The sequence below is a fragment of the Lissotriton vulgaris genome, chromosome 1_1 (genome assembly GCF_964263255.1).
Source record: "Lissotriton vulgaris chromosome 1_1, aLisVul1.2, whole genome shotgun sequence".
Lineage (NCBI taxonomy): Eukaryota > Metazoa > Chordata > Amphibia > Caudata > Salamandridae > Lissotriton > Lissotriton vulgaris.
This window is the reverse complement of record NC_141685.1, coordinates 1168280619-1168293652: the sequence shown is the minus strand read 5'-3', so window position 1 is coordinate 1168293652 and position 13034 is coordinate 1168280619. Positions and strand designations below refer to the sequence as shown.

General features: G+C 42.7%; 1 pseudogene; it reads right to left on the bottom strand.

Annotated features, from left to right (window-relative positions):
• Positions 1-13034, bottom strand: part of LOC147748859 (uncharacterized) — a 173131-nt pseudogene that overhangs the window by 5107 nt on the left and 154990 nt on the right.

The window sequence follows — 13034 nt, the reverse complement described above, 5'->3', positions numbered from 1 at the left end:
GGAAAATTAAGGAAAAAGGAGGGAAAAAAAAGTGGGAAGAAGGGAAATGAAAAGGTGAAGGATAAATGGGAAAAAAAAAAAGGAAAAAATGATAGGATGGAAGGAGGAAAGAAAGGGGAAGGAAAGAAAAAAAAAAAAAAAAAAAGGGGAAGAAGGAAGGAAAGGGAAAAAAAAAAAAAAAAAAAAAAAAAAGGGATAAAAAGGTGGGGATGTGGAAGGGAAAAAGGAAAAGGGGAAGGAAAAAAAAAAATAATAAAATAAGACGGAATACACAAAAGTATGTGTATACTTATGGGACGTCATATAGTTTCGTTATTAAAAACATAAGAAAACTAAACATTAGGACGAGATAATTAAGTATTAGTTTATTAAACATGGAATCTCACACAGAACTTATACTCCTAACATACTTATCCTCAATAGTCTGGGGGTAAAAGCGTACTGGGTCTTACTTCTAGCTCCCGCACTACAGCTCGAAATCACCCTTGGCCACCTAAGCATCTTTAATAGTATAATCATCTTACAAAAGATCTAAAATAGGGCTTTATGAGTCATCACTGCCTTCATCTTAAATATAGTGACCAATAATATAGATAATAGGGCATGGAGCAGGAAAACGCCAGAGACGACAAGCTGGCAATACATCAAGCCAGAGTAAGTAGGGGGGGGTTTTCCAGGGGAGGGGGGGTGGGAAAGCAAAATATAAAAGTCCTCATAAACCGAATTTTAAAATCATAAAGGATATAGATCCATCAGTATTTCAAAGCGGCTGCTTGGTCAAAATAGTAAGAGTCACAATTAACATCAGGCATTTTTGCAAAAAAAAGTATCAGAGGAGAGGGGAGGGCAACTCCCTTATATATTAATGTCGGACATCAAATTTTTATCCTGGAACGTAAATGGTCTGCGTGTCAGGGCTAGAAGAAATAGAATTTTACAGTACCTACGGGACTCACCCGCGCAGATCATTGCGATCCAGGAAACGCACTTGAACAAACAAGAGATCACAGACATACTTAAGAAGCTCAAATGGGTTGACATATTCATAACTACAGATCACAACACTAGCATTCGGGGTATAGCCATAATTTTTAAAAAAGCAGCAAGGGCCCAGATCACGAGCTGGGAAACAGATTTAAGCAGCAGGTGGCTGATAGTTAAAGCTCAATTGCATTCGATGGATGTTACCATCGTCAGCTATTACGGACCTAACCAGGACGACCCTTCTTACTTAAACATCCTGCAGAACCACTTGATTACTTGCTCCGATCCCATAATATGGGTGGGAGACTTTAATCTTGTCCTAGATTCAAAGCTAGACAAATCTCCCACTTCTAGAGCGGTCGTTCATAGTAATATGAGGGATACATTGCTCAGATGTATGTCGAACCTTGGCCTAATAGATCTATGGAGACAAAGGTCCGGCATGGTTTTGGGAGTCTCTTACCACAACTATAAATACAGACATAAATCACGAATTGATTATGCTCTATTTAGTCGATCTATCAAAGACCTGGTTAAAAGTATAACATACCTCCCTCTTCACTTGTCAGACCACTCTGCCATCTTTTTCTCTGTAAAATTAGATCAGAAACCTACCCACCATTCTTGGTCCTTCGACCGTACAATTCTACTGGAGGAGGAGGAGAAAGAGTATCTGACGCAGGAAACAGCTTCCTTCCTAGACCAAAATTTAGGTTCTACCTCCGTGGTTATAGTATGGGAGGCTTGGAAGGCCTTCATCAGGGGGTGCATTACAGGGAGGGCCTCATACAGGAGAAAGAAATATGAAGAAGGAATAAGAAATATAGAGCAAGAATTAATTCTTTTAGAATCACCAGAACAGCTTCCCTCAGATAATCAAGAGGAGAAAGCCGAATTAAAAGCCAAGCTAGACACACTATTGCAGGAGAGAATTAATAAAAGATGGCAGGCAAGTAAACTTGCACACTTTGAATATGGGGAATCTGCAGGGAAACTGTTGGCCTGGAAAATTAAAGCGGACCAATCAAGAAATTGTATTAAAGAAGTGAGGGTCGCTGGGGAAGCTAATAGTAGGTCAACAACCACAGCCATAGGAGAAGCTTTTAGGGAGTTCTTCCAGAACATATACACAGAGGATTTGAATGTCAATGATGATGAAAGGAACGAATGGCTGAATAATATAATCCTCCCGGAACTGGAAAGTTCCCAAACAGAGAATATAGATAAGGAGATCACTGAATTAGAAGTCTATAACACCATTAAGCAACTATCACAGGGTAAAGCCGCGGGACCAGATGGCCTCCCTGGGGAATTATATAGGACACTCAATTCCACCCTTACCCCTGTCCTTACAAATCTTTTTAATGACATAATGATCAGAGGGCAGACACCACCAAGCTCCTGGGGGGAGGCCAATATAGCTCTAATATTAAAAACTGGCAAGGACCCAGCCGAATGTGGATCATACCGCCCAATCTCGCTTCTCAATAATGATTACAAGATTTTTACTTCAATTTTGGCTGCGAGATTGGGAAGTGAGATTGGTTCGATCATCCACCCTGATCAAAAGGGGTTTATCAGAGGTCGGCAATTGGCTGATTTAACCTATGATTTGGTGGGAGCCTCTGATATTGCCTCAACCTTCGGCCTACCCCTGGCTATCATGACCCTCGACGCCACTAAAGCGTTCGATAGGGTAAATTGGGCATACTTAAATTTAATAATGACCAAATTTCACTTGGGACCCAAATTTTGTAGGACTATAGGCTTACTATATAGCAACCCCAGAGCATCGCTACTAATAAACGGTACACGAACAGTTCCTTTTAAAATCAGCCGAGGAACAAGACAGGGTTGCCCCCTGTCCCCCCTTCTCTTTAATTTATATGTAGAACCGTTTGCACAATCCATTAGGGAGGATACCAACATCCCACATTTTAATTTTTCGGGCTGGGAAAAGAAGATTGGCCTCTATGCCGATGACATTCTCATATACACAACTGATCCTACATTGGCATTTCCCATCATTATAAAGAAAGCGGAAAATTTTGGGAAATTCTCTGGTTACGAAATCAACGCAGGAAAAACCGAAATTATGGTCTGGAACATTCACAATCCTCAACTTCCGACAAAATCCTCAATGAGGTACCTTGGCATCACAATAACTAAAGATCTGGATCACTTGGCTCAAAACAACTTAGCCCGTATTTCCCGAGAATCCCAAATTCTTATGAAAGCCTGGTCTTTTCTCCAGCTCAACATTTATGGGAGAACTAGCCTGATAAAAATGAGTATTCTCCCGAAATTCACTTTTATTTTTAATTCCATTCCATTAATTTTCGACACCAAGCAGCTTGCAAAATGCCAGCAAAACATTAACTCATTCATTTGGGGATATAAATCCAGCAGATTAGCTTGGAAAAAGCTGAGAAGGAGAAGAGAAAAAGGGGGGCTCGCTTTGCCAGACCTAGAATATTATGCCTGGGCATTTCATCTGACCCACTCTAGGATGTTACTTAAGCTCCCCTGGGAAAATGCAAATGGGCTTATGTACAAGGCAATGTTATTGGGTTCGGACCTTCCAGTGAATGGTTTTCTCTTCAAGTTCGGCCACCAGAAGTTTTTTAAAAAAATTAGACTAAAGACACTATTGAGTAGCTTAAAAGAATGGTCCCAAATAAAATCTAAGATCGGGATAGGACATCTATCCGAACACGCCCCAATTTGGGACCTACCTGGACTAGCACCACAGGAAGCCAACACAGTCAAAAGAATCCTGCTGGACGCAGGGATCACAAAGTGGGGGGATCTGCTGATGGAAGGAACAATCTTGGGCTGGGATATCTTCAAGCTTAAAGTAACATCACCACTCTCCTGGATAGTATATCTACAAATAGGAAGTTGGATTCGAACTCAAATTAAGAAGAAAGGAATGATGGGACAGGAAAGCCCTCTCGAGAATATCCTAGTGGAAAGACCGGCGGGGAAAAAAGAAGTTGCGCTCTTCTATTGGCATATTATAGAGGATGGAGAGCGAGACTTTAACCTCCCGGAAAAACTTTGGGGTACTGAGGGAGAACCAGATAGGGGAGATATTTGGGAGGAATCTTTTATCCTCCTCTATAAAATCGTCAAGCCAGCATGGCTGAGGCGCAATCATTTCTTCACACTTCATAGAGCATATTATTCTCCTAAACGGTTGTCGAAATTCCAAACAGGGAAGTGCTGTAGTAAATGTTCCTTACCGGCAGCGTCAGACCTGCATATGTTCTGTGACTGTCCGAGTATCGTCACCTTTTGGCATGAAGTTAGAACAACACTCGAATCTATTCTTAGTGTCACTATCCCGTGGTCATGGTCTTTGGTCATCTTCGGATTAAATCATAACATCAAGGGATCAGAGAGAGATTTTCTGTTTTATGCCATCTTACTGGCTAGAAGAGAGATCTGTAAAAACTGGATTAACATAAATCCCCCAACGCATGCAGAGTGGCTGTCTTCATTATACGCAACCTCAAAGATGGACTTAATGAGAACATGCAGCCCTCGATCTCTTACATTTTGGCACCTTTTGATCGATTGGAGGAGGGATAGTTAGCCTACCCGGGGTTTTTTTTTTTTTTTTTCTCCCCGGGTCCGATGATTAGGCCTAAAATCTCTATGTCCAAAAGGGTGGAATCGTACAGTAACTGGACATGTGGCCGAACTGGTCTGAAGGGAGTACGTCTATTCAAGCTCTGCTGGAAGCATGGGGGCCGGCTCTCTGGGCACCTGGGGCTCAGCATTGGGCTCCTTGGTGCTATGGGGGGGACGGTCCTCGTGTCTGAGAGGCTAAGAGCACAGTTGGATCGACTTTATGGCTAATGAGGACAAAAAAAAAAAAAAAAAAAAAAGAAGTGCTGAAAAAAGAAGCAACAGATATGTAGAAATAGGTAAGAGAAGCGCAGAAAGAGGTAAGAAGGATACAGAAAGAGAGAAGAGGGGTGCAAAAACAAGAAACAGAGGTGTTGAATGAGGCAAGAGGGGTGCGAAAGAGGTAAGAGAAGTGCAGAAAGAAGCAAATGAAATGCATAAAGAGGCAGGATAAGTGCAGAAAGAAAAACAGAGGTGCAAATAAAGGCAACAGAAGTGAAGAAACAGTCAAAAGAGGTGCAGAAACAGCTAAGAGAGGTTCAAAAAGAGGGAAGAGGGCTGTAAAATAAGGTAACAGAGGTGCCGAAAGAGGGACGAGGGGTGCAGAAATAAGCAACAGAAATGTAAAAGAGGCAGGAAATGTACAGAAAGAAGGAAAAGAGAAGTTCAGAAAGAGGAAAGAGAAGTGCCAAAATAAGCATCAGATGTGCAGAAAGAGGTAAGAGAACTGCAGAATGAGGCAAGAGGGGGGCAGAAGGATGCAAGTGAGGTGCAGAAAGAGGGAAGAGGGATGCAGAAATAGGCTAGAAAAGTGCAGAAAGAAGCAACAGAGGTGCAGAAAGAAGGAAGAAAAATACCAAAAGAGCGAAGAGAAGTGCAGAAAGAAGAAACAGAAATTCTGAAAGATGCAGAAGTGCTGAAAAAAGCAACAGAGGTGCAGAAAAAGGAAACAGAAGTTCAGAAAGAGTCAAGAGATGTGCACAAAGATACATCAGAGGTGCAGAAAGAGACAAGAGAGGTACAGAAAGAGGGGTGACACGTGCATAGAGAGGCAAGAGAGGTGAAAAAGGAGGGAAGAGGGGTTCAGAAAGAGGCAAGAGAAGCACAGAAAGAGGTAAGAGGGATGAAGAAAGAGGAAAGAGGGGTGCAGAAACAGAAACAGAGGTATAAAAATAGGCAAGATGGGTGCAAAAGAGGCAAGAGTAGTGCAGAAAGAAGCAACAAAAATTCATAAAGAGGCAGGATAAGTGCAGAAAGAAAAAACAGAGGTGCACAAAGAGGCAACAGAAGTAAAGATACAGTCAAAAGAGGTGCAGAAACAGGCAAGAGAGGTGCAAAAAGAGGAAAGAGGGCTGCAAAATATGGCAAGATAGATGCTGTAAGAGGGAAGAGGGTTGCAGAAATAAGCAACAGAAATGTAGAAAGAGGCAGGAGATGTACAGAAAGAAGGAACAGAAATGCAAAAATAGGCTAGAGAAGTGCAGAAACAAGCATCAGAGGTGCAGAAAGAGGCTAGAGAAGCACAGAAAGAAGCAACAGAGGTGCAGAAAGAGGCAATAGAACTGCAGAAAGATGAAAAAAGAAGTGCAGACAGAGGGGAGAAGGGTGCAGAAAGAGCCAGGAGAAGTACAGAAAGAGGGAAGACGAGTGCCGAAAGAGACAACAGAGGTCAGAAAGAGGCAAGAGGGGTATAGAAATAGGCAAGAGAACTACAACAAGAGGGAGCAGTGGTGCAGAAAAAGGCAAGAGAGGTGCAGAAAGAGGGAAGTGAGGTACAGAAAGAGGCAAGAGATGTACAGCAAAAAGCAAGATAAATGTAGATAGAGGCAAGAGAAGTGCAGAAAGAAGCAACAGAAATGCAGAAAGAGGCAAGATAAGTGCAGAAAGAGGGAAGAGGGATACCGAAAGAAGTAACAGATGTGCAGAAAGAGACAAGAGGTGTGTAGAAATAGGCAAGAATGGTAGAAAAAGAGGGGTGCAGAAATAGGCAACAGAAGTGCTGAAAAAAGAAGCAACAGATATGTAGAAATAGGTAAGAGAAGCGCAGAAAGAGGTAAGAAGGATACAGAAAGAGAGAAGAGGGGTGCAAAAACAAGAAACAGAGGTGTTGAATGAGGCAAGAGGGGTGCGAAAGAGGTAAGAGAAGTGCAGAAAGAAGCAAAAGAAATGCATAAAGAGGCAGGATAAGTGCGGAAAGAAAAACAGAGGTGCAAATAAAGGCAACAGAAGCGAAGAAACAGTCAAAAGAGGTGCAGAAACAGCTAAGAGAGGTGCAAAAAGAGGGAAGAGGGCTGTAAAATAAGGTAACAGAGGTGCGGAAAGAGGGAAGAGGGGTGCAGAAATAAGCAACAGAAATGTAAAAGAGTCAGGAAATGTACAGAAAGAAGGAAAAGAGAAGTTCAGAAAGAGGAAAGAGAAGTGCCGAAATAAGCATCAGATGTGCAGAAAGAGGTAAGAGAACTGCAGAATGAGGCAAGAGGGGGGCAGAAGGATGCAAATGAGGTGCAGAAAGAGGGAAGAGGGATGCAGAAATAGGCTAGAAAAGTGCAGAAAGAAGCAACAGAGGTGCAGAAAGAAGGAAGAAAAATACCAAAAGAGCGAAGAGAAGTGCAGAAAGAAGAAACAGAAATTCAGAAAGAAGCAGAAGTGCAGAAAAATGCAACAGAGGTGCAGAAAAAGGAAACAGAAGTTCAGAAAGAGGCAAGAGATGTGCACAAAGATACATCAGAGGTGCAGAAAGAGACAAGAGAGGTACAGAAAGAGGGATGACAAGTGCATAGAGAGGCAATAAAACTGCAGAAAGAGTTCTGAGAGGTGCAAAAAGAGGCAATAGAAGTACAGAAAGATACAAAAGGGGTGCTGAAAGAGGCAAGAGAAGTGCAGAAAGGGGCTAGAGAAGTGCAGAAAGAAGCAGCAAAAATGCAGAAAGAGGCAATAGAAGTGGAGAAAGAAGCAATAGAGGTGCGGTAAGGTAGCAAGAGAAGTGTAGAAACAGGCAAGAGAGCTGTAAACAGAGGGAACAGGGGTATGGAAAAGGGCAAGAGAGGTGCAGAAAGAGGAAGAGGGGTGCAGAAAAAAGGCAAGAGAAATGTAGAAATAAACCACAGAAGTGCAGAAAGAGGCAATAGACCTGCGGAAAGAGGCAAGAGAGGTGCAGGAAGAGGCTAGAGAGGTGCAGAAAGGGGCAAGAGAAGTGCAAAAAGAAGGATCAGAAAAGCAGAAAGACGCTAAGAAGGGCAGAAAGAAGCAACAGAGGTGCAGAAAGAGGCAATAGAACTGCGGAAAGATTAAAAAAGAGGTGTAGAAAGAGGGGAATAGGGTGCAGAAAGAGACAGGAGATTTGCAAAAAGAGGGAAGACAAGTGCATAAAGAGGCAACAGATGTGCAGAAAGAGGCATGAGGTATGTGGAAATAGGCAAGATAAGTACAAAAAGAGGGAACAGTGGTGCAGAAAAAGGCGAGAGAGGTGCCGAAAGAGGGAAGAGGGGTACAGAAAGAATCAAGATTAGTACAGGAAAAAGCAAAATAAGGCAATAGAAGTGCAGAAAAAGGGAAGAGGGGTGCAGAAGGAAGTAACAGGTGTGCAAAAAGAGACAAGGGGGATGTAGAAACAGGCAAGAGAGGTGGAAAAGGCGGGAAGAGGGGTACAGAAAGAGGCAAGAGAAGCACAGAAAGAGGTAAGAGGGATGAAGAAAGAGGAAAGAGGGGTGCAGAAACAGAAACAGAGGTATAAAAATAGGCAAGATGGGTGCAAAAGAGGCAAGATTAGTGCAAAAAGAAGCAACATAAATGCATAAAGAGGCAGGAAAGTCCAGAAAGAAAAAACAGAGGTGCACAAAGAGGCAACAGAAGTAAAGATACAGTCAAAAGAGGTGCAGAAACAGGCAAGAGAGGTGCAAAAAGAGGAAAGAGGGCTGCAAAAAATGGCAAGATAGGTGCCGTAAGAGGGAAGAGGGTTGAAGAAATAAGCAACAGAAATGTAGAAAGAGGCAGGAGATGTACAGAAAGAAGGAACATAAATGCAAAAATAGGCTAGAGAAGTGCAGAAACAAGCATCAGAGGTGCAGAAAGAGGCTAGAGAAGCACAGAAAGAAGCAATGGAGGTGCAGAAAGAGGCAATAGAACTGCAGAAAGATGAAAAAAGAAGTGTAGACAGAGGGGAGAAGGGTGCAGAAAGAGCCAGGAGAAGTACAGAAAGAGGGAAGACGAGTGCCGAAAGAGACAACAGAGGTCAGAAAGAGGCAAGAGGGGTACAGAAATAGGCAAGAGAACTACAACAAGAGGGAGCAGTGGTGCAGAAAAAGGCAAGAGAGGTGCAGAAAGAGGGAAGTGAGGTACAGAAAGAGGCAAGAGATGTACAGCAAAAAGCAAGATAAATGTAGATAGAGGCAAGAGAAGTGCAGAAAGAAGCAACAGAAATGCAGAAAGAGGCAAGATAAGTGCAGAAAGAGGGAAGAGGGATACCGAAAGAAGTAACAGATGTGCAGAAAGAGACAAGAGGTGTGTAGAAATAGGCAAGAATGGTAGAAAAAGAGGGGTGCAGAAATAGGCAACAGAAGTGCTGAAAAAAGAAGCAACAGATATGTAGAAATAGGTAAGAGAAGCGCAGAAAGATGTAAGAAGGATACAGAAAGAGAGAAGAGGGGTGCAAAAACAAGAAACAGAGGTGTTGAATGAGGCAAGAGGGGTGCGAAAGAGGTAAGAGAAGTGCAGAAAGAAGCAAAAGAAATGCATAAAGAGGCAGGATAAGTGCGGAAAGAAAAACAGAGGTGCAAATAAAGGCAACAGAAGCGAAGAAACAGTCAAAAGAGGTGCAGAAACAGCTAAGAGAGGTGCAAAAAGAGGGAAGAGGGCTGTAAAATAAGGTAACAGAGGTGCCGAAAGAGGGAAGAGGGGTGCAGAAATAAGCAACAGAAATGCAAAAGAGGCAGGAAATGTACAGAAAGAAGGAAAAGAGAAGTTCAGAAAGAGGAAAGAGAAGTGCCAAAATAAGCATCAGATGTGCAGAAAGAGGTAAGAGAACTGCAGAATGAGGCAAGAGGGGGGCAGAAGGATGCAAGTGAGGTGCAGAAAGAGGGAAGAGGGATGCAGAAATAGGCTAGAAAAGTGCAGAAAGAAGCAACAGAGGTGCAGAAAGAAGGAAGAAAAATACCAAAAGAGCGAAGAGAAGTGCAGAAAGAAGAAACAGAAATTCTGAAAGATGCAGAAGTGCTGAAAAAAGCAACAGAGGTGCAGAAAAAGGAAACAGAAGTTCAGAAAGAGTCAAGAGATGTGCACAAAGATACATCAGAGGTGCAGAAAGAGACAAGAGAGGTACAGAAAGAGGGGTGACACGTGCATAGAGAGGCAAGAGAGGTGAAAAAGGAGGGAAGAGGGGTTCAGAAAGAGGTAAGAGGGATGAAGAAAGAGGAAAGAGGGGTGCAGAAACAGAAACAGAGGTATAAAAATAGGCAAGATGGGTGCAAAAGAGGCAAGAGTAGTGCAGAAAGAAGCAACAAAAATTCATAAAGAGGCAGGATAAGTGCAGAAAGAAAAAACAGAGGTGCACAAAGAGGCAACAGAAGTAAAGATACAGTCAAAAGAGGTGCAGAAACAGGCAAGAGAGGTGCAAAAAGAGGAAAGAGGGCTGCAAAATATGGCAAGATAGATGCTGTAAGAGGGAAGAGGGTTGCAGAAATAAGCAACAGAAATGTAGAAAGAGGCAGGAGATGTACAGAAAGAAGGAACAGAAATGAAAAAATAGGCTAGAGAAGTGCAGAAACAAGCATCAGAGGTGCAGAAAGAGGCTAGAGAAGCACATAAAGAAGCAACAGAGGTGCAAAAAGAGGCAATAGAACTGCAGAAAGATGAAAAAAGAAGTGTAGACAGAGGGGAGAAGGGTGCAGAAAGAGCCAGGAGAAGTACAGAAAGAGGGAAGACGAGTGCCGAAAGAGACAACAGAGGTCAGAAAGAGGCAAGAGGGGTATAGAAATAGGCAAGAGAACTACAACAAGAGGGAGCAGTGGTGCAGAAAAAGGCAAGAGAGGTGCAGAAAGAGGGAAGTGAGGTACAGAAAGAGGCAAGAGATGTACAGCAAAAAGCAAGATAAATGTAGATAGAGGCAAGAGAAGTGCAGAAAGAAGCAACAGAAATGCAGAAAGAGGCAAGATAAGTGCAGAAAGAGGGAAGAGGGATACCGAAAGAAGTAACAGATGTGCAGAAAGAGACAAGAGGTGTGTAGAAATAGGCAAGAATGGTAGAAAAAGAGGGGTGCAGAAATAGGCAACAGAAGTGCTGAAAAAAGAAGCAACAGATATGTAGAAATAGGTAAGAGAAGCGCAGAAAGAGGTAAGAAGGATACAGAAAGACAGAAGAGGGGTGCAAAAACAAGAAACAGAGGTGTTGAATGAGGCAAGAGGGGTGCGAAAGAGGTAAGAGAAGTGCAGAAAGAAGCAAAAGAAATGCATAAAGAGGCAGGATAAGTGCGGAAAGAAAAACAGAGGTGCAAATAAAGGCAACAGAAGCGAAGAAACAGTCAAAAGAGGTGCAGAAACAGCTAAGAGAGGTGCAAAAAGAGGGAAGAGGGCTGTAAAATAAGGTAACAGAGGTGCCGAAAGAGGGAAGAGGGGTGCAGAAATAAGCAACAGAAATGTAAAAGAGGCAGGAAATGTACAGAAAGAAGGAAAAGAGAAGTTCAGAAAGAGGAAAGAGAAGTGCCGAAATAAGCATCAGATGAGCAGAAAGAGGTAAGAGAACTGCAGAATGAGGCAAGAGGGGGGCAGAAGGATGCAATTGAGGTGCAGAAAGAGGGAAGAGGGATGCAGAAATAAGCTAGAAAAGTGCAGAAAGAAGCAACAGAGGTGCAGAAAGAAGGAAGAAAAATACCAAAAGAGCAAAGAGAAGTGCAGAAAGAAGAAACAGAAATTCAGAAAGAAGCAGAAGTGCAGAAAAATGCAACAGAGGTGCAGAAAAAGGAAACAGAAGTTCAGAAAGAGGCAAGAGATGTGCACAAAGATACATCAGAGGTGCAGAAAGAGACAAGAGAGATACAGAAAGAGGGATGACAAGTGCATAGAGAGGCAATAAAACTGCAGAAAGAGTTCTGAGAGGTGCAAAAAGAGGCAATAGAAGTACAGAAAGATACAAGAGGGGTGCTGAAAGAGGCAAGAGATGTACAGCAAAAAGCAAGATAAATGTAGATAGAGGCAAGAGAAGTGCAGAAAGAAGCAACAGAAATGCAGAAAGAGGCAAGATAAGAGCAGAAAGAGGGAAGAGGGATACCGAAAGAAGTAACAGATGTGCAGAAAGAGACAAGAGGTGTGTAGAAATAGGCAAGAAAGGTAGAAAAAGAGGGGTGCAGAAATAGGCAACAGAAGTGCTGAAAAAAGAAGCAACAGATATGTAGAAATAGGTAAGAGAAGCGCAGAAAGAGGTAAGAAGGATACAGAAAGAGAGAAGAGGGGTGCAAAAACAAGAAACAGAGGTGTTGAATGAGGCAAGAGGGTGCGAAAGAGGTAAGAGAAGTGCAGAAAGAAGCAAAAGAAATGCATAAAGAGGCAGGATAAGTGCGGAAAGAAAAACAGAGGTGCAAATAAAGGCAACAGAAGCGAAGAAACAGTCAAAAGAGGTGCAGAAACAGCTAAGAGAGGTGCAAAAAGAGGGAAGAGGGCTGTAAAATAAGGTAACAGAGGTGCGGAAAGAGGGAAGAGGGGTGCAGAAATAAGCAACAAAAATGTAAAAAAGTCAGGAAATGTACAGAAAGAAGGAAAAGAGAAGTTCAGAAAGAGGAAAGAGAAGTGCCGAAATAAGCATCAGATGTGCAGAAAGAGGTAAGAGAACTGCAGAATGAGGCAAGAGGGGGGCACAAGGATGCAAATGAGGTGCAGAAAGAGGGAAGAGGGATGCAGAAATAGGCTAGAAAAGTGCAGAAAGAAGCAACAGAGGTGCAGAAAGAAGGAAGAAAAATACCAAAAGAGCGAAGAGAAGTGCAGAAAGAAGAAACAGAAATTCAGAAAGAAGCAGAAGTGCAGAAAAATGCAACAGAGGTGCAGAAAAAGGAAACAGAAGTTCAGAAAGAGGCAAGAGATGTGCACAAAGATACATCAGAGGTGCAGAAAGAGACAAGAGAGGTACAGAAAGAGGGATGACAAGTGCATAGAGAGGCAATAAAACTGCAGAAAGAGTTCTGAGAGGTGGAAAAAGAGGCAATAGAAGTACAGAAAGATACAAGAGGGGTGCTGAAAGAGGCAAGAGAAGTGCAGAAAGGGGCTAGAGAAGTGCAGAAAGAAGCAGCAAAAATGCAGAAAGAGGCAATAGAAGTGGAGAAAGAAGCAATAGAGGTGCGGTAAGGTAGCAAGAGAAGTGTAGAAACAGGCAAGAGAGCTGTAAACAGAGGGAACAGGGGTATGGAAAAGGGCAAGAGAGGTGCAGAAAGAGGA